The sequence below is a fragment of the Arachis ipaensis genome, chromosome B7 (assembly GCF_059453495.1).
Source record: "Arachis ipaensis isolate K30076 ecotype BB chromosome B7, ASM5945349v1, whole genome shotgun sequence".
In the NCBI taxonomy this organism is placed as follows: Eukaryota; Viridiplantae; Streptophyta; class Magnoliopsida; order Fabales; family Fabaceae; genus Arachis; species Arachis ipaensis.
In genome coordinates, this window is record NC_142442.1 from 99433582 (window position 1) to 99456247 (window position 22666).

The following is a 22666-nucleotide window of genomic DNA, read 5'->3' on the forward strand; positions in this document are numbered from 1 at the left end:
AATTTTAATTTTTATTTTTCGAATTCTCTCACCTCTCATCTCCTTCTATTTATTTATTCATCTACTAACACTTCTCTTTCACCCAAAAATTCGAACACCACCTCCCTCTCTGTGTTCGAGTTTTTCCTCTTCTCTTCTTTACATTACACTATTTTCTTCTTCTACTCACACAAAGGAACCTCTCTCTACTGAGGCAAAGAGGATCCCTATTATTTTCTGTTTTCTTCTTTTTCATATGAGCAGGAGCAAGAACAAGAACATTCTTGTTGAAGCAGATCCTAAACCTGAAAGGACTCTGAAGAGAAAACTAAGAGAAGCTAAAATACAACAATCCAGAGACAACTTTACAGGAATTTTCGAACAGGAAGAGGAGATGGTAGCCGAAAATAATAATAATGCAAGGAGGATGCTTGGTGACTTTACTGCACCTAATTCCAATTTACATGGATGAAGCATCTCCATCCCTGCTATTGGAGCAAACAACTTTGAGCTGAAACCTCAATTAGTTTCTCTGATGCAGCAGAACTACAAGTTTTATGGACTTCCATCCGAAGATCCTTTTCAGTTCTTAACTGAATTTTTGCAGATCTGTGATACTGTTAAGACCAATGGGGTTGATCCCGAGGTCTACAAGCTTATGCTTTTCCCGTTTGCTGTAAGAGATAGAGCTAGAGTGTGGTTAGACTCTCAACCCAAAGATAGCCTGAACTCTTGGGATAAGCTGGTCACGGCTTTCTTAGACAAGTTCTTCCCTCCTCAAAAGCTGACTAAGTTTAGAGTGGATGTTCAAACCTTCAGACAAAAAGAAGGTGAATCCCTCTATGAAACTTGGGAGAGATATAAGCAACTGACCAAAAAGTGTCCTTCTGACATGCTTTCAGAATGGACCATCCTGGATATATTCTATGATGGTCTGTCTGAATTAGCTAAGATGTCATTGGATACTTCTGGAGGTGGAACCATTCACCTAAAGAAAACGCCTGCAGAAGCTCAAGAACTCATTGACATGGTTGCTAATAACCAGTTCATGTACACTTCTGAGAGGAATCCTGTGAGTAATGGGACGCCTCAGAAGAAGGGAGTTCTTGAAATTGATACTCTGAATGCCATATTGACTCAGAACAAAATATTGACTCAGCAAGTCAATATGATTTCTCAGAGTCTGAATGGAATGCAAGCTGCATCCAATAGTACTCAAGAGGCATCTTCTGAGGAAGAAGTTTATGATCCTGAGAACCCTGCAATAGCAGAGGTGAATTACATGGGTGAACCCTATGGAAACACCTATAATCCCTCATGGAGAAATCACACAAATCTCTCATGGAAGGATCAACAAAAGCCTCAACATGGCTTTACTAATGGTGGAAGAAACATGTTTAACAATAGTAAACCTTTTCCATCATCCACTCAGCAATAGACAGAGAATTCTGAGCAGAATCCATCTAGCTTAGCAAATTTAGTCTCTGATTTATCTAAGGCCACTCTGAGTTTCATGAGTGAAACAAGGTCCTCCATAAGAAATTTGGAGGCACAAGTGGGCCAGCTGAGTAAGAAAATTACTGAGACCCCTCCTAGTACTCTCCCAAGCAATACTGAAGAGAATCCAAAAAGAGAGTGCAAGGCCATTGACATAGTCAACATGGCCGAACCTAGAGAGGAAGGAGAGGACGTGAATCCCAATGAGGATGACCTCATGGGACGTCTCTCAAGCAAGAAGGATTTCCCTATTAAGGAACCAAAGGAATCTGAGGCTCATATAAAGACCATAGAGATTCCATTAAATCTCCTTCTGCCATTCATGAGCTCTGAAGACTATTCTTCCTCTGAAGAGAATGAAGATATTACTAAAGAGCAAGTTACCAAGTATCTTGGTGCAATCATGAAGCTGAATGCCAAATTATTTGGTAATGAGACTTGGAAAGAAGAACCTCCCTTGCACACCAATGAACTAAGTGATCTGGATCAACTGACATTGCCTCAGAAGAAACAGGATCCTGGAAAGTTCTTAATACCTTGTACCATAGGCACCATGACCTTTGAGAAGGCTCTATATGACCTTGGGTCAGGGATAAACCTCATGCCCCTCTCTGTAATGGAGAAACTGGGAATTATTAAGGTACAACCTGCCTTATTCTCATTACAATTGGCAGACAAGTCAGTAAGACAAGCTTATGGATTAGTAGAGGACGTGTTAGTAAAGGTTGAAGGCCTTTACATCCCTGCTAATTTCATAATCCTGGATACTGGGAAGGAGGAGGATGAATCCATCATCCTTGGAAGACCCTTCCTAGCCATAGCAAGAGCTGTGATTGATGTAGACAGAGGAGAATTGATCCTTCAACTAAATGAGGATAACCTTGTGTTTAAAACTCAAGGATCTCCTTCTGTAACAATGGAGAGGAAGCATAGAAAGCTTCTCTCAGTACAGAGTCAACTAAAGCCCCCACAGTCAAACTCTAAGTTTGGTGTTGGGAGGCCTCAGCCAAACTCTAAGTTTGGTGTTGAACTCCCATATCCAAACTTTAAGTTTGGTGTTGGGAGTCTATAAAATTGACCTGATCACCTGTGTGGCTCCATGAGAGCCCACTGTCAAGCTATTGACATTAAAGAAGTGCTTGTTGGGAGGCAACCCAATTTTTATTTATCTAATTTTATTTTTATTTTTATTGTTCTTTCATGTTTTATTAGGTTCATGATCATGTGGAGTCACAAAATAAATCCAAAAAAAAACAAACAGAATCAAAAAACAGCAGAAGAAAAATCACACCCTGGAGGAAGGGCTTACTGGCGTTTAAATGCCAGTAAGGAGCATCTGGCTGGCGTTCAACACCATAACAGAGCATGGATCTGGCGTTGAACGCCAGAAATAAGCAGCATCCTGGCGTTCAGACGCCAGGAATGCACACTGAGGAAAGCTGGCGCTGAACGCCAGAAACAAGCATAGAACTGGCGTTCAAAGCCAGAAACATGCTGCATCTGGGCGTTGAACGCCCAGAACAAGCATCAATTCGGCGTTTAAATGCCAGAATTGCATGCAAAGGCATTTTACATGCCTCAATGGTGCAGGGATGTAAATCCTTGACACTTCAGGGTCTGTGGACCCCACAGGATCATCTCAGCATCTCATACTCTCCCCTCTTCTCATTCATCCTTTCTTCCCAATAAACACCTTTCCCCAAAACCCTTCACCAATCACCTCAATCTCTCTCTTCCCTATTACCCATTCACCACTCACATCCATCCACTCTTCCCCATAAACCTATCTCATAAACCCCACCTACCTACAAAATTCAAAACCACTTTCCCACCCAATCCCACCCCATATGGCCGAACCTTAACCCCTCCCCATTCTTCTTCATTCTCACACAACACAACCCTCTCATCCCCTTCTTGGCCGAAACACAACCCTCTCTCCCTCTCTTCCATATCTTCTTCTTCTTCTTCTTTTCTTTCTTCTCTTGCTCGAGGGCGAGCAATATTCTAAGTTTGGTGTGGTAAAAGCATAAGTTTTTTGTTTTTCCATTACCATTGATGGAACCTAAGACCGGAGAATCCTCTCGAAAAGGGAAAGGGAAGACAAAAGCTTCCACCTCCGAGTCATGGGAGATGGAAAGATTCATCTCTAAAGCCCATCAAGACCGCTTCTATGATGTTGTGGCCAAGAAGAAGGTGATCCCTGAGGTCCCTTTCAAACTCAAGAAAAATGAGTATCCGGAGATCCGACATGAGATCCAAAGAAGAGGTTGGGAAGTTCTAATAAACCCCATCCAACAAGTCGAAATTCTAATGGTTCAAGAGTTCTATGCTAATGCATGGATCACTAGGAACCATGATCAAAGTAAGAACCCGAACCCAAAGAATTATCTCACCATGGTTCGGGGGAAATACTTAGATTTTAGTCCGGAAAATGTGAGGTTGGCGTTCAACTTGCCAATGATGGAAGAGAACGCACGCCCCTACACAAGAAGAGTCAACTTTGATCAAAGGTTAGACCAAGTCCTCATGGACATATGTGTGGAAGGATCTCAATGGAAGATTGACTCAAAAGGCAAACCGGTTCAACTGAGAAGACTGGACCTTAAGCCTGTAGCTAGAGGATGGTTGGAGTTCATTCAACGCTCAATCATTCCCACTAGCAACCGGTCTGAAGTTACAATAGACCGGGCCATCATGATCTATAGCAGCATGATTGGGGAGGAAGTGGAGGTTCATGAGATTATACCTCAAGAACTCTACAAGGTGGCTGACAAGTCTTCCACTATGGCAAGGTTAGCCTTTCCTCACCTCATTTGCCACCTATGCAATTCGGCTGGGATTGACATAGAGGGAGATATCCTCATTGAAGAGGACACGCCCATCATTAAGAAAAGGATGGAGCAAACAAGAGAGCCTATTCATGGATCTCAAGAGATGCATGAAGGTCATCACCAAGAAATCCCTGAGATGCCTCAAGGGATGCACTTTCCTCTACAGAATTTTTGGGAGCAAATCAACACCTCCCTAGGAGAATTAAGTTCCAACATGGGACAACTAAGGGTGGAACATCAAGAGCACTCCATCATCCTTCATGAAATTAGAGAAGATCAAAAAGTAATGAGGGAGGAGCAACAAAGACAAGGAAGAGACATAGAAGAGCTCAAGGACATCATTGGTTCCTCAAGAAGGAAATGCCAAAATCACTAAGGTGGACTCATTTCTTGTTCTCAAATTTTCTGTTTTTCGTTTTCTTATGTTAAATATTTATCTATGTTTGTGTCTTTATTACATGATCATTAGTGTCTAAGTGTCTATGCCTTAAAGTAGTGAATACGAATCCATCACCTCTCTTAAATGAAAAATGTTTTAAAAACAAAAGAACAAGAAGTACATGGTTTCGAATTCATCCTTAAAACTAGTTTAATTATTTTGATGTGGTGATAATACTTTTTGTTTTCTGAATAAATGCTTGAACAATGCATGTCTTTTGAAGTTGTTGTTTAAAAATGTTAAATATGTTGGCTCTTGAAAAAATCATGATAAGGAGAAATGTTATTTGATAATCTGAAAAATCATAAAGTTTATTCTTGAAGCAAGAAAATGTAGTGAAGACAGAAAGCTTGCGAAAAAAAAAGAAAAAAAAAAGAGAGAAAAATGGCAAAAAAAATACAAAAAAAAAGCAAGCAGAAAAAGCCAAAAGCTCTTAAAACTAAAAGGCAAGAGCAAAAAGCCAATAGCCCTTAAACCAAAAGGCAAAGGTAATAAAAAGGATCCCAAGGCTTTGAGCATCAGTGGATAGGAGGGCCTAAAGGAATAAAATCCTGGCCTAAGCGGCTAAACCAAGCTGTCCCTAACCATGTGCTTGTGGCGTGAAGGTGTCAAGTGAAAACTTGAGACTGAGCGGTTAAAGTCAAGGTCCAAAGCAAAAGAAGAGTGTGCTTAAGAACCCTGGACACCTCTAATTAGGGACTTTAGCAAAGTTGAGTCACAATCTGAAAAGGTTCACCCAATTATGTATCTGTGGCATTTATGTATCCGGTGGTAATACTGGAAAACAAAGTGCTTAGGGCCACGGCCAAGACTCATAAAGTAGTTGTGTTCAAGAATCAACATACTGAACTAGGAGAATTAATAACACTATCTGAACTCTGAGTTCCTATAGATGCCAATCATTTTGAACCTCAATGGATAAAGTAAGATGCCAAAACTATTTAAGAGGCAAAAAGCTACAAGTCCCGCTCATCTGATTGGAGCTATGTTTCATTGATATTTTGGAATTTATAGTATATTCTCTTCTTTTTATCCTATTTGATTTTCAGTTGCTTGGGGACAAGCAACAATTTAAGTTTGGTGTTGTGATGAGCGGATAATTTATACGCTTTTTGGCATTATTTTAAGTATGTTTTCAGTATGATTTAGTTAGTTTTTAGTATATTTTTATTAGTTTTTAATTAAAAATCACATTTTTGGACTTTACTATGAGTTTGTATGTTTTTATGTGATTTCAGGTATTTTCTGGCTGAAATTGAGGGACCTGAGCAAAAATCAGATTCAGAGGTTGAAGAAGGACTGCAGATGCTGTTGGATTCTGACCTCCCTGCACTCAAAGTGGATTTTCTGGAGCTACAGAACTCCAAATGGCGTGCTTTCAATTGCGTTGGAAAGTAGACATCTAGGAATTTCCAGAAATATATAATAGTTTATACTTTGAATAAGGATTAATGACATAAACTGGCGTTCAACGCCAGTTCCATGCTGCAGTCTGGCGTCCAGCGCCAGAAACAAGTTGCAAAGTGGAGTTCAACGCCAGAAACACGTTACAAACTGGCGTGCAACTCCAAGAATGACCTCTCCACGTGTAAACTTCAAGCTCAGCCCAAGCACACACCATGTGGGCCCCGGTTGTGGATTTCTACATCATTTACTCAATTCTGTAAACCCTAGTAACTAGTTTAGTATAAATAGGACTTTTTACTATTGTATTTACATCTTGGGACGTTTAGTTCTTAGATCATGGGGGCTGGCCATTCGGCCATGCCTGAACCTTTCACTTATGTATTTTTCAGCGGTAGAGTTTCTACACACCATAGATTAAAGTGTAGAGCTCTGCTGTTCCTCAAGGATTAATGCAAAGTTTTACTATTTTTCTATTCAATTCAACTTGTTCCGCTTCTAAGATATTCATTCACACTTCAATATGATGGATGTGATGATCGTGACAGTCATCATCATTCTCAACTTATGAACGCATGCCTGACAACCACTTCCGTTCTACCTTAGATTGAATGGATATCTCTTGGATATCTAATACAGGGCATCGAGTCCGAGATATTAGTGTCTTCGTGGTATAAGTTAGAACCCATGGATGGCCATTCCTGAGATCCAGAAAGTCTAAACCTTGTCTGTGGTATTCCGAGTAGGATCTGGGAAGGGATGGCTGTGACGAGCTTCAAACTCGCGAGTGCTGGGCGTAGTGACAGACGCAAAAGGATCGTAAATCCTATTCCAGTATGATCGAGAACCGACAGATGATTAGCCATGCAGTGACAGCACATTGGACCATTTTCACAGGAGGATGAGATGTAGCCATTGACAACGGTTATGCCCTACATAAAGCTTCCCATGGAAAGGAGTAGGATTGATTGGATGAAGACAGCAGGAAAGCAAAGATTAGAGGAACGAAAGCATCTCTATATGCTTATCTGAAATTCTCACCAATGATCTACATAAGCATTTCTATCTTTATTTTCTTTTTATTTATTATTATTATTCAAAAACTCCATAACCATTTGATATCCGCCTGACTGAGATTTACAAGATGACCATAGCTTGCTTCATACCAACAATCTCCGTGGGATCGACCCTTACTCACGTAAGGTTTTATTACTTGGACGACCCAGTGCACTTGCTGGTTATTTGTTTCGAAGTTGTGAATGAAAAACGATTTATTAAGACGTGCGTACTGAGTTTTTGGTGCCGTTGCTTGGGATCACAATTTCGTGCACCAACGCACAGGTACGAAAATTCACAAGCCTGTTCACTCGCACAAGCTATGCAAGCGCCCCAACAGAGGACCCTTCCCGACTTGTGCGTGTGCACAGGGCTGTGCGTCCCCACAGGTCGTAATTCTTCATTGATGTGCGCGCGCACAACCTACGCTAGCACTTCCACCAGAGCCCTTTCCCTTACCTGTGTGTATGCACAGGTCTACAAAATTCAACACCAACTTTGAATGATCATAACTTTCTCTAAAAAATTCCAAATTTTTCAAACTTTATATCAAATCGAAAGGTTTTCAATAATCTTCAAATATTAACCAAATTTAACAAATTTTGAAAACCGAGGCAAAATTTATGATTAGATCAAGTTCACCAAAAATCCATTTTTTACCCAAAATCTCACAAACTCAATTTTAACCAATTGTCCATTCAAAACCAAATCAAAACCTACCCAATCATCATAAACCACTACCACACACAACACATTACCTCTTGATATCATCCTCCTCAATTTCACTTAAATTACTCAACCATTATACCACATCTCACTACCAAATCCATAATTTCCTACTTAATCATAAATCCATTCTCATAATCATAATCAATCAACAACAATCTCAACCACTAAAACAAATCCTCATAAATTCCACCAATCATCAAAATCATCATCCATATATGTCATCAAACATCATAATCATCAATATCCTTTATTCCAACCCACCATAAACCTTTTGCATTAACTCATCACCTTCATTTCTCAAAATTCTCATTATTCATCAATATAAATAATCATCATCAATATTCATCAACATCAATAATCTCCAACATTCATCATCATCCATAATAATTCCATACACCAATAATTAACATCAATTCACATATAATTACTCATACACCCACAACATTCAATCCTATCTTAGGGTCAACTAGTCTAAGTGTCCAGAAACATTACATATTATATAAAGAAAACCAAAACCATACCTTGGCCGATACCCAAACGCACCAAACACCAAAATGAAGCCACCAAGCTTGATCCAAGGCATCAACCAACTCCAACAAAACCTAAGATACACAAAGAAACTAAACACAAGGGTTTAGTGAAACCTTACCTTACTGAACATGATTAAGGATAAAATCTAATATTTACCCGCTACTAGAGATCACCTAAACAGCCAAAACCACAAAATCTACTCATAAACTATACATGAAAACGTGCAGAATCTAGGGCTGGAACCTGGGACGTGAAGAGAGAGATTTTACCAGATTTCTTTAGATAGAAACGTAGAGCTTGACAAGAGTTTCCTGTGGCCACAAACGGCTCGTCAATCAAAGCTCCGGATCAAAAGTTATGGCTTCTGGAAGATGGAGGTGAATAGTGTTCTTCTTTCTCCTATCCTCTCTCAAAACCAGCCCCTTTCATCAAAATGGGAAAGAATAGGCTGAAATGCTCATTAAATGAGCTTATACATGTTGGGCATTGGGCCTGGTTTGGGCTCGGTCCAACCCGTTAGCGTTTTTGGTCTGTTTGGCCCACTTTGGGCCAAAACCTTTAAGATTAGTGTCCAGTTTTCGATTCTAAATTATTTTTCTCCTTTCAAAACAATAAATCAATTTTCAAAATATTATTTTCCAAAAAATGCGGTACTGTACAGTCTAGAGCCAGTATTGCTCGCTTAAAACGCCAGTACGCATTCTTACAAAAACTTTTCGAAAGAAATACATTTTCCAACTCAGAAAAATTTACTGAAACCAAATTTCTCATTTATATTTTCAAATTAAAACTTCTGAATTTTGAATCTATTCCGGGCACTAAAATTATTTTATTAAAACGGTTTTACGTGAAAACACGGGTTCTTACATCCTCCCCTCTTTAAAAAGATTTTCGCCCTCGAAAATCCGAGTTACACGACATATCCCTATCGAAGCGCCCCACCGTATCGATGTTTCCTTTCACCTTCCGCTGCGTCACTCTTATTATCGTTATTGCGCACCCGAAGTTTTCCTTAAAACAAATACCGATTTCGTAATACTTTTCAAAACCTTCAAAACAAATTCAATCTAAATATATTCTTTGTTAACACTTTTTCAAAGGAATCAAAATCATTTGTTCGTAAATCAAATACTTGAAATCACGGTTTCCTTGGATAAAACTTTTCAATTTAAATCCGCATTCAACAAGATAATTTAGAAACCAAGTTCACAAATTGATAAAATCATAGAACTCAGTTTTTCTTTTTAAACAATATCCTTCAAAATAAGATCAATATCAAACCAATCATTATTCAAGCCATAAGTCACTTTTTATTTCTCAAATCTCTTCAAACTCATAATTTAACTTTTCCTCAAAATCCATTTCCTTTCAAATCTTAGTCACTTAATATAACATTTCACAAAACTTCCAAGAGACTTTCAAACATCACCTTAAAACGGAACTTTCATTGAGAAGACACAAGACTCTAGGGAAGAATAACTTGCCTCACTTCTTAAACTCTTTAGAAATCCTCGGAATCATAATTATTGAAATTGAAACCATTTAAAATGGAGACTTAAAATCAAAATCAAGGTATGTAGGCCAAAAGTTCCAAGCCACTTTCAAAACCAAAATGCTTAAAAGCCAATTTCATTTCGTTCGTAAATCGGAAACCTTTTCAAGGCTCGGAGTTGTTTAGTCTTGCTGAGTCAAAATTTAAAGAATACTTCAAAAGCAAAACGAACCTAATTAATCAAAGTTCAACTTCTTTTAAAATCCACTAAAACTCTTCCAAAAGTACTTCTTTAATCAAACTTCAAAACATAGGTTCTCTCTCATTTAAATCAATCTTAAAACATCTACTTCCCGTAGACAGATTAAACTCGAAAAACATCTAAGTCTTAATAAATCAAAAACCAAGTAATAGAACCTCTTAAATTCATTCTTTTTCTAAATCACATTCTTAAAACAAAATCTTAAATTTCATAAAAATTTTGGCAGTATCTCCCCTAAAACATGGACTTTGCCATCCTTTTCGGGTCCCAACCAAAACCATGTTTTCCAATCCATTCTCATCCGACTTCAATATCAAATAATTCCAAGGTCAAATCACTTTCAAAATCCAACCAACTTTAATATTAAATCGTTACCAACTCTCAACCCATTACCAATAAATCAAACCAACAGTGTTTCAAACTCTTTTCAACAGTTTCAAACAAAATTTCAAAATCGTTTTAAGCTTTAAAACCTTTTTAACAAGAATCCAAGCCATATCGTGTAGAAATTAAAAATCTTAAGTAAAAACCGCAGAAGCGTCACTCATTACTTCAGTTGCCACAAGTGTTAAGCCGCACCCATTACTCGATATGCCGCAACTCAACGAACAGACATTTCCGGAACACGCTGAGCTCGTAACGCATAGGCTAAGATAGCCATCCTCATTACCTCTCCGTTTAATGTGATCGACCTCATCCGTGAGTTGCCCTTCGGGTTTCCTTTTTACACCAAACAATCGACACCGAGGTGATCAGTCTCAATATCTCAAGCCTAGTACTTCAATTATCCCCAAAGGCAATCACAAACAAGCATGCTATGATATATCAAGTAGATATCCTAAATAGCATAAAAAAATGACCTAGAGTATGCAATGAAGCACAATCGGTCCATCCATTAGGCTCACGAGGACGAACCGCTCTGATACCAATAAATGTAACACCCCAATTACCCTAAGCTTTACCTCTAGCCGTAAAGCAAAGGTTAATTAGAGGTTACGATAGTTCTAAGGCTTGTACACACACACACACACACACACACACACACACCCACACATATATATATATATATATATATATATATATATATATAGAAGAGAATAATATATTCTAGAAGCCTGATGAAGGAATAAGTTCAAAGACAGATTTACAAAAGCGCGAAACGTTCACATGAAGCTAACGCACAAGACACAAGGTTTAGGTGAAAAGAATAAAATATATATAGATACAATATTATTAAATCATATAGAACTAACCGCAGCTTACGGAGTTTAGGCCGACTAGTTACAAATAGAAATATACAGAGTTTTGGAATTAAAACAGCTTATACAACCTATCTCTCATGTAAACCTCTAAGGCCATAAAGATAAAACACAAAAGATGTGAGAGTAACTATAACAAAGTAAAATAAATTGAACCAAGGAGGAACCATACTTCGCTCTATCACCATATCCGCAATCTCACCGAAGGAGATTACGACCTGCATCTGAAAAAATAACAACAAAGGTTCTCAGTATGGTAACAGAGCCCAATGATGTAAGCTGTAAGGCTCCGAGACGCTGAAGGCAATCCTAGAACTTCACATCACATACAGATATTCAAGCTTAGAACAAAATAAATAAATATATAAAGAACTTAAACCATAAACTAGGGTTGTCTAAACCTAGGAGAATTCTAACTAATACTGTTCACGCTGCTATATCCCACAGCCGTCCCCAACCTAACCTCCGTGCGATCCCATCGCCACCGCCTACCTAACCTCCTCAGCACCAGACAATCACAATATAAATACAATCAAGTAAAACACAAGTAGAAGCATATAAAGCAAGTAGTTCAGGTAAACAGATAGGCATGTTATTGATTTAGGCATACAATTACAAGTTGGCAAAGCATGCAAACAGATAGAAAATGCACATGATGAATGTCTATCCTATTGGCTCGTGATATCACCTGTCAGTCCATAAATGCCAACCCGACACATCCTTTCGGATGTCACTTTTCTGCCGCACCCACGAATATAGTGTCGGGCACACGCTATTCACCCACTGATATAGTGCTGGGCACACTTGAATGCATAACCCAAGGATATAGTGCCTGACACACTCTTACAGCAGAAAAGATTATCAATCATAAGTCAATCTCAAGGACATAATTCCCTGTACACTGTCATACTCAACCCAAGGATATAGTGCCAGGCACACTTTCCACACTCAATAAATCCATCAACAACCCCAAATCATCACCAGTCATTACCATTCCTCATCTCACATTTCCTTGAATTATCCATGTTCAACATTCCAAGGATATAGTGCCTGGCACACTTTGCCTCAATAAACATCAAGCTCATAATACCCATCATCAGTTCCTAATTCCATTCTGAACTCATTAGTTCCTCAATTTCTCAATTCATTGTCAGCAATCACCCAGTTCACCACTCTTCCTTCTCTCTCAACCAATTCATCCTCAATACACTAGAAACCTAAACCTTCGTTTGCTAACTTTTCAAAGTAAAACCCAAATAAATTCTCCTAAGGCCTTTCCCATGATCCAATGACCAAAAATAGGCCCAAGAGTCTTAAAATGGTGTTATAGAAGTTTACAACCTTGTCGGAAAGGTGAAATAGTTGAAAACAAAGTTTAAAATTATGAAACAGGGCGTGTGCATCCGCACAGGGGTATGCCTGCACATTCCCAGGAAGATTTTGAAAGTGTGCGTACGCACAGTGGTGTGCGTACGCACAGTGGTGTGCGTACGCACAGTGGTGTGCGTACGCACAGGTACGAAAATTCACAAGCCTGTTCACTCGCACAAGCTGTGCGAGTGCCCCCAACAGACGACCCTTCCCAGCTTGTGCGTGCGCACAGGGCTGTGCGTCCGCACAGGTCGTAATTCTTCATTGATGTGTGCGCGCACAACCTATGCTAGCGCTGCCACCAGAGCCCTTTTCCCTTCCTGTGCGTATGCACAGGTCTGTGCGTCCGCACAGGATAACATTTTCGCAGGGTTGTGCGTGCGCACAAGGCTGGGCGTGCGCACATATCAAAAATCCTGAAATTCTGCAACTTTGCAGAATTTTAGATTTTCAACACCAACTTTGAATGATCATAACTTCCTCTAAAAAATTCCAAATTTTGCAAAATTTATATCAAATTGAAGGGTTTTCAGTAATCTTCAAATATAAATCAAATTCAACAAATTTTGAAAACCGAGGCAAAAGTTATGCTCAGACTCAATTCACCAAAAAGTCATTTTTTACCTAAAATCTCACAAACTCAATTTTACCCAACTTTCCATTCAAAACCAAATCAAAACCTACCCAATCATCATAAACCACTACCACACACAACACATTACCTCTTCATATCATCCTCCTCAATTTCACTTAAATTAGTCAACCATTATACCACATCTCACTACCAAATCCATAATTTCCTACTTAATCATAAATCCATACTCATAATCATAATCAATCAATAACAATTTCAACCACCAAAACAAATCTTCATAAATTCCAACAATCATTATCAAACCCTATCCATCATTAACCAAATCTATCATAGAGATCATCAACACCAATGATACCCAAGAATACTCAATAACCACAATAAGCAACAATCAAAATCATCATCCATATATGTCATTGGTGCACGAAATTGTGATGTCCAGGCTCAAACTATTCCTGGAACGTGAGCAACTTGGTACGCGTAATTGTGATTACACATTCATAATTTGTCACAACTTCGATACAACTGACCAGCAAGTGCACTGGGTCGTCCAAGTAATACCTTACGTGAGTAAGGGTCGAATCCCACGGAGATTGTTGGTATGAAGCAAGCTATGGTCACCTTGCAAATCTCAGTCAGGCGAATATAAAGTGATAATGGTGTTTTCGAATATTATATAATAAAATAGGGATAGAGATACTTATGTAAATCATTGGTAGGAATTTCAGATAAGCGAATGGAGATGCTTTTCGTTCCTCTGAACCTCTGCTTTCCTGCTATCTTCATCCAATCAGTCTCACTCCTTTCCATGGCTGGTTTTATGTGATACATCACCACTGTCAATGGCTACTTTCGGTCATCTCTCGGGAAAATGATCCAATGCCCTGTCACGGCACGGCTAATCGTCTGGAGGCATCACCCTTGTCAATGGCTTCATCTTATCCTCTCAGTGAATAATATGCTCACGCACCCTGTCACGGCACGGCTATTCATCTGTCGGTTCTCGATCATGCTGGAATAGGATTTACTATCCTTTTGCGTCTGTCACTAACACCCTGCAATCGCGAGTTAGGAGCTCGTCACAGTCATTCAATCATTGAATCCTACTCGGAATACCACAGACAAGGTTTAGACTTTCTGGATTCTCTTGAATGCCGCCATCATTCTAGCTTACGCCACGAAGATTCTGGTTAGGAGATCTAAGAGATACTCATTCTAGCTTATTTCATGTAGAACAGAAGTGTTTGTCAGGCACACGTTCATAAAGGAGAAGGATGATGAGCGTCACACATAATCATCACCTTCATCACGTTCTTGGGTGCGAATGGATATCTTAGAAGCGAAATAAGATGAATTGAATAGAAAACAGTAGTACTTGCATTAATCTTTGAGGAACAGCAGAGCTCCACACCTTAATCTATGGAGTGTAGAAACCCTACCGTATGAGAATACATAAGTAAAGGTTCAGGCATGGCCGAGATAGCCAGCCCCCCTAAAATGTGATCAATAGTCTCCTAAGATGAACAATGGATTAAAACTGAGACCAAAGATGCCTAATACAATAGTAAAAGGTCCTATTTATAATAAACTAGTCACTAGGGTTTACATGAGTAAGTAATTAATGCATAAATCCACTTCCGGGGCCCACTTGGTGTGTGTTTGGGCTGAGCCTGAGTGTTGCACGTGCAGAGGCCATTTGTGGAGTTGAACGCCAGTATTTGTGCCAGTTTGGGCGTTCAACTCTGGTTTTGGATCCTTTTCTGGCGCTGGACGCCAGATTTGGATAGAAAACTGGCGTTCAACGCCAGTTTACGTCATCTATTCTTGGCCAAAATATGGACTATTATATATTGCTGGAAAGCCCTGGATGTCTACTTTCCAACGCAATTGGAAGCGCGCCATTTCGAGTTCTGTAGCTCCAGAAAATCCACTTTGAGTGCAGGGAGGTCAGAATCCAACAGCATCAGCAGTCCTTCTTCAACCTCTGAATCTGATTTCTGCTCAAGTCCCTCAATTTTAGCCAGAAAATACCTGAAATCATAGAAAAACACACAAACTCATAGTAAAGTCCAGAAATGTGAATTTAACATAAAAACTAATGAAAACATCCCTAAAAGTAACTAGATTCTACTAAAAACATATTAAAAACAATGCCAAAAAGCGTATAAATTATCCGCTCATCACAACACCAAACTTAAATTGTTGCTTGTCCCCAAGCAACTGAAAATCAAATAGGATAAAAAGAAGAGAATATACTACAAATTCCAAACTATCAATGAAACAGAGCTTCAATCATATGAGCGGGACTTATAGCTTTTTGCTTCTTGAATAGTTTTGGCATCTCACTTTATCCATTGAGGTTCAGAATGATTGGCATCTATAGGAACTTCAGATTTCGAATAGTGTTATTGACTCTCCTAGTTCAGTATGATGATTCTTGAACACAGCTTCTTTATGAGTCTTGGCCGTGGCTCTAAGCACTTTGTTTTCCAGTATTACCACCGGATACATAAATGCCACAGACACATAATTGGGTGAACCTTTTTAGATTGTGACTCAGCTTTGCTAAAGTCCCCAATTAGAGGTGTCCAGGGTTCTTAAGCACACTCTTTTTCTTTTTTTTTTTTTGCTTTGGACCTTGACTTTAACCGCTCAGTCTCAAGTTTTCACTTGACACCTACACGCCACAAGCACATGGTTAGGGACAACTTGGTTTAGCCGCTTAGACCAGGATTTTATTCCTTTAGGCCCTCCTATCCACTGATGCTCAAAGCCTTGGGATCCTTTTTATTTGCCCTTGCCTTTTGGTTTTAAGGGTTATTGGCTTTTTCTGCTTGCTTTTTCTTTCTATATTTTTTTTTTACATTTTTTTTTCGCCTATTTTTTTTCTTTTTTTTCTGCAAGCTTTGTTCTTTGCTGCTTTTTCTTGCTTCAAGAATCATTTTTATGATTTTTCAGATTATCAAATAACATGTCTCCTAGTCATCATTCTTTCAAGAGCCAACATATTTAACATTCTTAAACAACAACTTCAAAAGACATATGCACTGTTCAAGCATACATTCAGAAAACAAGAAGCATTGTCACCACATCAATATAATTAAGCTAAGTTCAAGGATAAATTTGAAACTCATGTACTTCTTGTTCTTTTGAATTAAAACATTTTTCATTTAAGAGAGGTGATGGATTCATAGGACATTCATAACTTTAAGACAAAGTTACTAACTACTAATGATCATGTAATGAAGACACAAACACAGATAAGCACATAACATAGAAAACGAAAAACAGAAGAAATAAGAGCAAGGAATGAATCCACCTTAGTGATGGTGGCGTTTCCTTCTTGAGGAACCAATGATGTCCTTGAGCTCTTCTATGTCTCTTCCTTGTCTTTGTTGCTCCTCCCTCATTGCTTTTTGATCTTCTCTTATTTCATGAAGCATGATGGAGTGCTCTTGATGTTCCACCCTTAGTTGCTTCCAATAATTGTGTGGAAGAAAATGTATTCCCTGAGGTATCTCAGGGATCTCTTGATTTGCAGTCAAATGTTCTACCATTGAGCTATAGACCCTTGATGGAAGCTTTTGTCTTCCCTTTCCTCTTTCTAGAGGTTTCTCTGGCCTTAGGTGCCATCAATGGTTATGGAAAAAACAAAAAAGCTATGCCTTTACCACACCAAACTTAGAATGTTGCTCACCCTCGAGCAAAAGAAGAAAGAATAGAAGAATAAGAAGAAGATATGGAGGAGATGGATTGGAGTGTGTATTCGGCCATATGGGTGGGATTGGGTGGGAGAGAGAGAGATGTTGAATTTTGAAGGTAGTGGGTGTATGGATGTGAGTGGTTAATAGGGAAGAGTGTTTGTTGGGAATAGAGGATGATTGAGAAGAGAGAAGAGAGTGAGTAGAGGTAGGTGGAGATCCTGTGGGGTCCACAGATCCTGAGGTGTTCAAGGATTTACATCCCTGCACCCATTAGGCATGTAAAAATGCCTTTGTACCCAACTCTGGGCGTTCAGCGCCAGGTTGGTGGCCATTTTGGGCGTTCAGCGCCCATTTGTGTGCCATTTCTGGCGTTGAACGCCAGAACCATGCTTGTTCTGGGCGTTCAGCGCCAGAACCATGCTCTGTTCTGGCGTTTGAACGCCAGACAGATGCTCCTCCAGGGTGTGATTTTTCTTCTGCTGTTTTTGATTCTGTTTTCAATTTTTATATTTATTTTGTGACTCCACATGATCATGAACCTAAGAAAACATGAAAAACAAATAAAAATAAGAATTAGATAAACATTGGGTTGCCTCCCAACAAGCGCTTCTTTAATGTCAATAGCTTGACAGTGGGCTCTCATGGAGCCTCACAGATGTGCAGAGCTTTGTTGAGACTCTCCAACACCAAACTTAGAGTTTGGATATGGGAGTTCAACACCAAACTTAGAGTTTGACTGTGGGGGCTCTGGTTGACTCTGCTTTGAGAGAAGCTTTTTTTTGCTTCCTCTCCATGGTTGCAGAGGGAGATCTTTGAGTTTTAAACACAAGGGAGTCCTCATTCCATTGAAGGACTATTTCACCTCTGTCAACATCAATCACAGCTCTTGCTGTGGCCAAGAAAGGTCTTCCTAGGATGATGGATTCATCCTCTTCCTTTCCAGTATCCAGGACTATGAAATCAGCAGGGATGTAAAGGCCTTCAACCTTTACTAACACGTCCTCTACTTGTCCATATGCCTGTTTTCTTGAGCTGTCTGCCATCTCTAATGAGATTTTAGCAGCTTGCACCCCATAGATTCCCAGTTTCTTTATTACAGAGAGGGGCATAAGGTTTATTCCTAAACCAAGGTCACACAGAGCCTTAAAGATCATGGTGCCTATGGTACAGGGTATTATGAACTTTCTAGGATCCTGTCTCTTCTGAGGTAATATCAATTGATCCAGATCACTTAGTTCATTGATGAACAAGGGAGGTTCAACTTCCCAAGTATCAATGCCAAATAATTTGGCATTCAGCTTCATGATTGCACCAAGAAACTTGGCAGTTTGCTCTTCAGTGACATCCTCATTCTCTTCAGAAGAGGAATACTCATCAGAGCTCATGAAGGGCATAAGGAGGTTCAATGGAATCTCTATGGTCTCTAGATGAGCCTCAGAGTCCTTTTGTTCCTCAGAGGGAAGCTCCTTATTGATCACTGGGCGTCCCAGGAGGTCTTCCTCCTTGGGATTCACGTCCTCTCCTCTCCTCACAGGTTCGGCCATGGCGCTTATGTCAATGGCCTTGCACTCTCCTTTTGGATTCTCTTCTGTATTGCTTGGGAGAGTACTAGGAGGGATTTCAGTGATCCTTTTACTCAGCTGGCCCACTTGTGCTTCCAGATTTCTAATGGAAGACCTTGTTTCATTCATGAAACTTACAGTGGCTTTAGATAGATCAGAGACTAGATTTGCTAATTTAGAAGCATTTTGTTCAGAGTTCTCTGTCTGTTGCTGAGTTGATGATGGAAAAGGCTTATTATTGTTAAACCTGTTTCTTCCACCATTATTAAAGCCTTGTTGAGGCTTTTAATCCTTCCATGAGAAATTTGGATGATTTCTCCATGATGAGTTATAGGTGTTTCCATAAGGTTCACCTAAATAATTTACCTCTGCTATTGCAGGGTTTTCAGGATCATAAGCTTCTTCTTCAGAAGATGCCTCTTGAGTACTGTTGGATGCAGCTTGCATTCCATGCAGACTCTGAGAGATCATATTGACTTGCTGAGTCAATATTTTATTCTGAGCCAATATGGCATTCAGAGTATCAACCTCAAGAACTCCCTTCTTCATAGGCGTCCCATTACTTACAGGATTCCTTTCAGAAGTGTACATGAACTGGTTATTAGCAACCATGTCAATGAGTTCTTGAGCTTCTTCAGGCATTTTCTTTAGGTGAATGGATCCACCTACAGAGGTATCCAATGACATCTTAGATAACTCAGACAGACCATCATAGAATATATCCAGGATGGTCCATTCTGAAAGCATGTCAGAAGGACACTTTTTGGTCAACTGTTTGTATCTTTCCCAAGCTTCATAGAGGGATTCACCTTCTTTCTGTCTGAAGGTTTGAACATCAGCTCTAAGCTTGCTCAGCTTTTGAGGAGGAAAGTACTTGGCTAAGAAAGCCGTGACCAGCTTATCCCAAGAGTTCAGGCTGTCTTTAGGTTAAGAATCCAACCATAATCTAGCTCTGTCTCTTACAGCAAAGGGAAAAGCATGAGCCTGTAGACTTCAGGATCTATTCCATTAGTCTTAACAGTATCACATATCTGCAAGAATTCAGTTAAGAACTGAAAAGGATCTTCAGATGGAAGTCCATGAAACTTGCAGTTCTGCTGCATCAGAGAAACTAATTAAGGTTTCAGCTCAAAGTTGTTTGCTCCAATGGCATGAATGGAGATGCTTCTTCCATGTAAATTGGAATTTGGTGTAGTAAAGTCACCAAGCATTCTCCTTGCATTGTTGTTGGGTTCGGCTGCCATCTCCTTTACTTGTTCGAAATTTTCAATCAAGTTGTCTCTGGATTGTTGTAATTTAGCTTCTCTTAATTTTCTCTTCAGAGTCCTTTCAGGTTCTGGATCAGCTTCAACAAGAATGCCTTTTTCTCTATCCCTGCTCATAAGAAAGAGGAGAGAAAAAGAAAAGAAGAGGAATCCTCTATGTCACAGTAAAGAGGTTCCTTATTGTTAGTAGAAAAGAAGAAAAAATTCGAACACAGATAGAGGAGGGGGTTCGAATTTGGTGATGATGTGAGGAAGAGATGTTAGTAGATGAATAAATAAATAGAATAAGATGAGAGAGAAGGAGGGAATTTTCGAAAATTATTTTTGAAAAGGAGTTAGTGATTTTTGAAAATGGTTTTTGAAAAATGTTTAGTATTTTTTTTTTTCGAAAATTTTTTGAAATTAAAAATAAAAATAAGAATAATTAGTTAATAAAAAAAGAAATTTTTGAGAAAGAGAGAAGATATTTTCGAAAATTGAGAGAGAGAGTTAGTTAGGTGGTTTTGAAAAAGTTAAGAAACAAACAAAAAGTTAGTTAGTTAGTTGAAACAAATTTTGAAAAGAAAAGAAGTTAGGAAGTTAGAAAAGATATTTTGAAAAGATATTTTTGAAAAAGATAAGATAAGAAGATATTTTTGAAAAGATATGATAGAAATTAGTTTTGAAAAAGATTTGATTTTTAAAATCTCAATTAATGACTTGATTCATAAGAAATCACAAGATATGATTCTAGAACTTAAAGTTTGAATCTTTCTTAACAAGCAAGTAACAAACTTCCAATTTTTGAATCAAAACATTAATTGATTATGTTATTTTCGAAAATTTGTGATAAAAATAAGAAAAAGATTTTTGAAAAATATTTTTGGAATTTTCGAAAATAACCAAAAATTTTGAAAAAGATTTGATTTTTGAAAAAGATTTTGAAAAAGATAAGATTTTCAAATTGAAAATTTGATTTGACTCATAAGAAACAACTTGATTTTAAAAATTTTTGAAAAAGTCAATCCAAATTTTCGAATTTGATGAGAGAAAAAGGGAAAGATATTTTTTTGATTTTTGAAATTTTTATGAAAAACATGAAAATTATGCAATGCATGAAATTTTTAGATCAAAACAATGAATGCATGCAAGAATGCTATGAATGTCAAGATGAACATCAAGAACACTATGAATGTCAAGATGAACATCATAGACACAATTTTGAAAAATTTTTAATGCAAAGAAAACATGCAAGACACCAAACTTAGAATTCTTTAATGCTTAGACACTAAGAATTCAAGAATGCATATGAAAAACATGAAAAGACACAAAACAAAAAATCATCAAGATCAAACAAGAAGACTTACCAAGAACAACTTGAAGATCATGAAGAACCTATGAATGCATGATATTTTCGATAAAATGCAAGATGCATATGCAATTGACACCAAACTTATGATATGACTCAAGACTCAAACAAGAAACAGAAAAATATTTTTGATTTTATGATTTTCTAATTTTTTTTGGATTTTTCGAAAATTATATGAAAAAGAAAAAAATAAGGATTCCAAAATTTTTAATATGAATTCCAGGAATCTTGCATTCTTAGTCTAAAGCTTCAGTCCAGGAATTAGACATGGCTCACTAGCCAGCCAAGCTTTCAAAGAAAGCTCCAGTCCAAAACACTAGACATGGCCAATGGCCAGCCAAGCTTTAGCATGTAACACCAGAGTATATTGCTCTTGATAACAAATTGCTGCTCATCATTTATCAAGTATGTAACCTACCTCTGATGGTTTGGAAGCCTCAGTCCAAAGGAATTTAGACATGGCTTTACAGCCAGCCAGGCTTCACATGCTTCATGAAACACTAGAATTCATTTTTAAAAATCTTGAATAAAATTTTTGAAAACATTTTTATTTTTTTTTTCGAAAACAGATGAGAGATTTTTTGAAAATATTTTTGAAAGATTTTTGAAAACAAAACGAAAAGAAAATTACCTAATCTGAGCAACAAGATGAGCCGTCAGTTGTCCAAACTCGAACAATCCCCGGCAATGGCGCCAAAAACTTGGTGCACGAAATTGTGATGTCCAGGCTCAAACTATTCCTGGCACGTGAGCAACTTGGTATGCGTAATTGTGATTACACATTCATAATTTGTCACAACTTCGATACAACTGACCAGCAAGTGCACTGGGTCGTCCAAGTAATACCTTACGTGAGTAAGGGTCGAATCCCACGGAGATTGTTGGTATGAAGCAAGCTATGGTCACCTTGCAAATCTCAGTCAGGCGGATATAAAGTGATAATGGTGTTTTCGAATATTATATAATAAAATAGGGATAGAGATACTTATGTAAATCATTGGTAGGAATTTCAGATAAGCGAATGGAGATGCTTTTCGTTCCTCTGAACCTCTGCTTTCCTGCTATCTTCATCCAATCAGTCTCACTCCTTTCCATGGCTGGCTTTATGTGATACATCACCACTGTCAATGGCTACTTTCGGTCATCTCTCGGGAAAATGATCCAATGCCCTGTCACGGCACGGCTAATCGTCTGGAGGCATTACCCTTGTCAATGGCTTCATCTTATCCTCTCAGTGAATAATATGCTCACGCACCCTGTCACGGCACGGCTATTCATCTGTCGGTTCTCGATCATGCTGGAATAGGATTTACTATCCTTTTGCGTCTGTCACTAACGCCCTGCA

At 38.5% G+C, this 22666-nt stretch overlaps 1 non-coding gene and 1 pseudogene across 1 annotated transcript; both read left to right on the forward strand.

Annotated features, from left to right (window-relative positions):
* Nucleotides 1-373: 373 nt before the first annotated feature.
* LOC148553497 (uncharacterized) lies at nt 374-2548 on the forward strand (annotated as a pseudogene).
* Nucleotides 2549-19449: 16901 nt separating this feature from the next.
* On the forward strand, nt 19450-19557 carry LOC148553498 (small nucleolar RNA R71). The gene has a single exon (XR_015893218.1). It is a non-coding gene; the product is annotated as a small nucleolar RNA R71 (small nucleolar RNA).
* The last annotated feature ends 3109 nt before the right edge of the window (nt 19558-22666 follow it).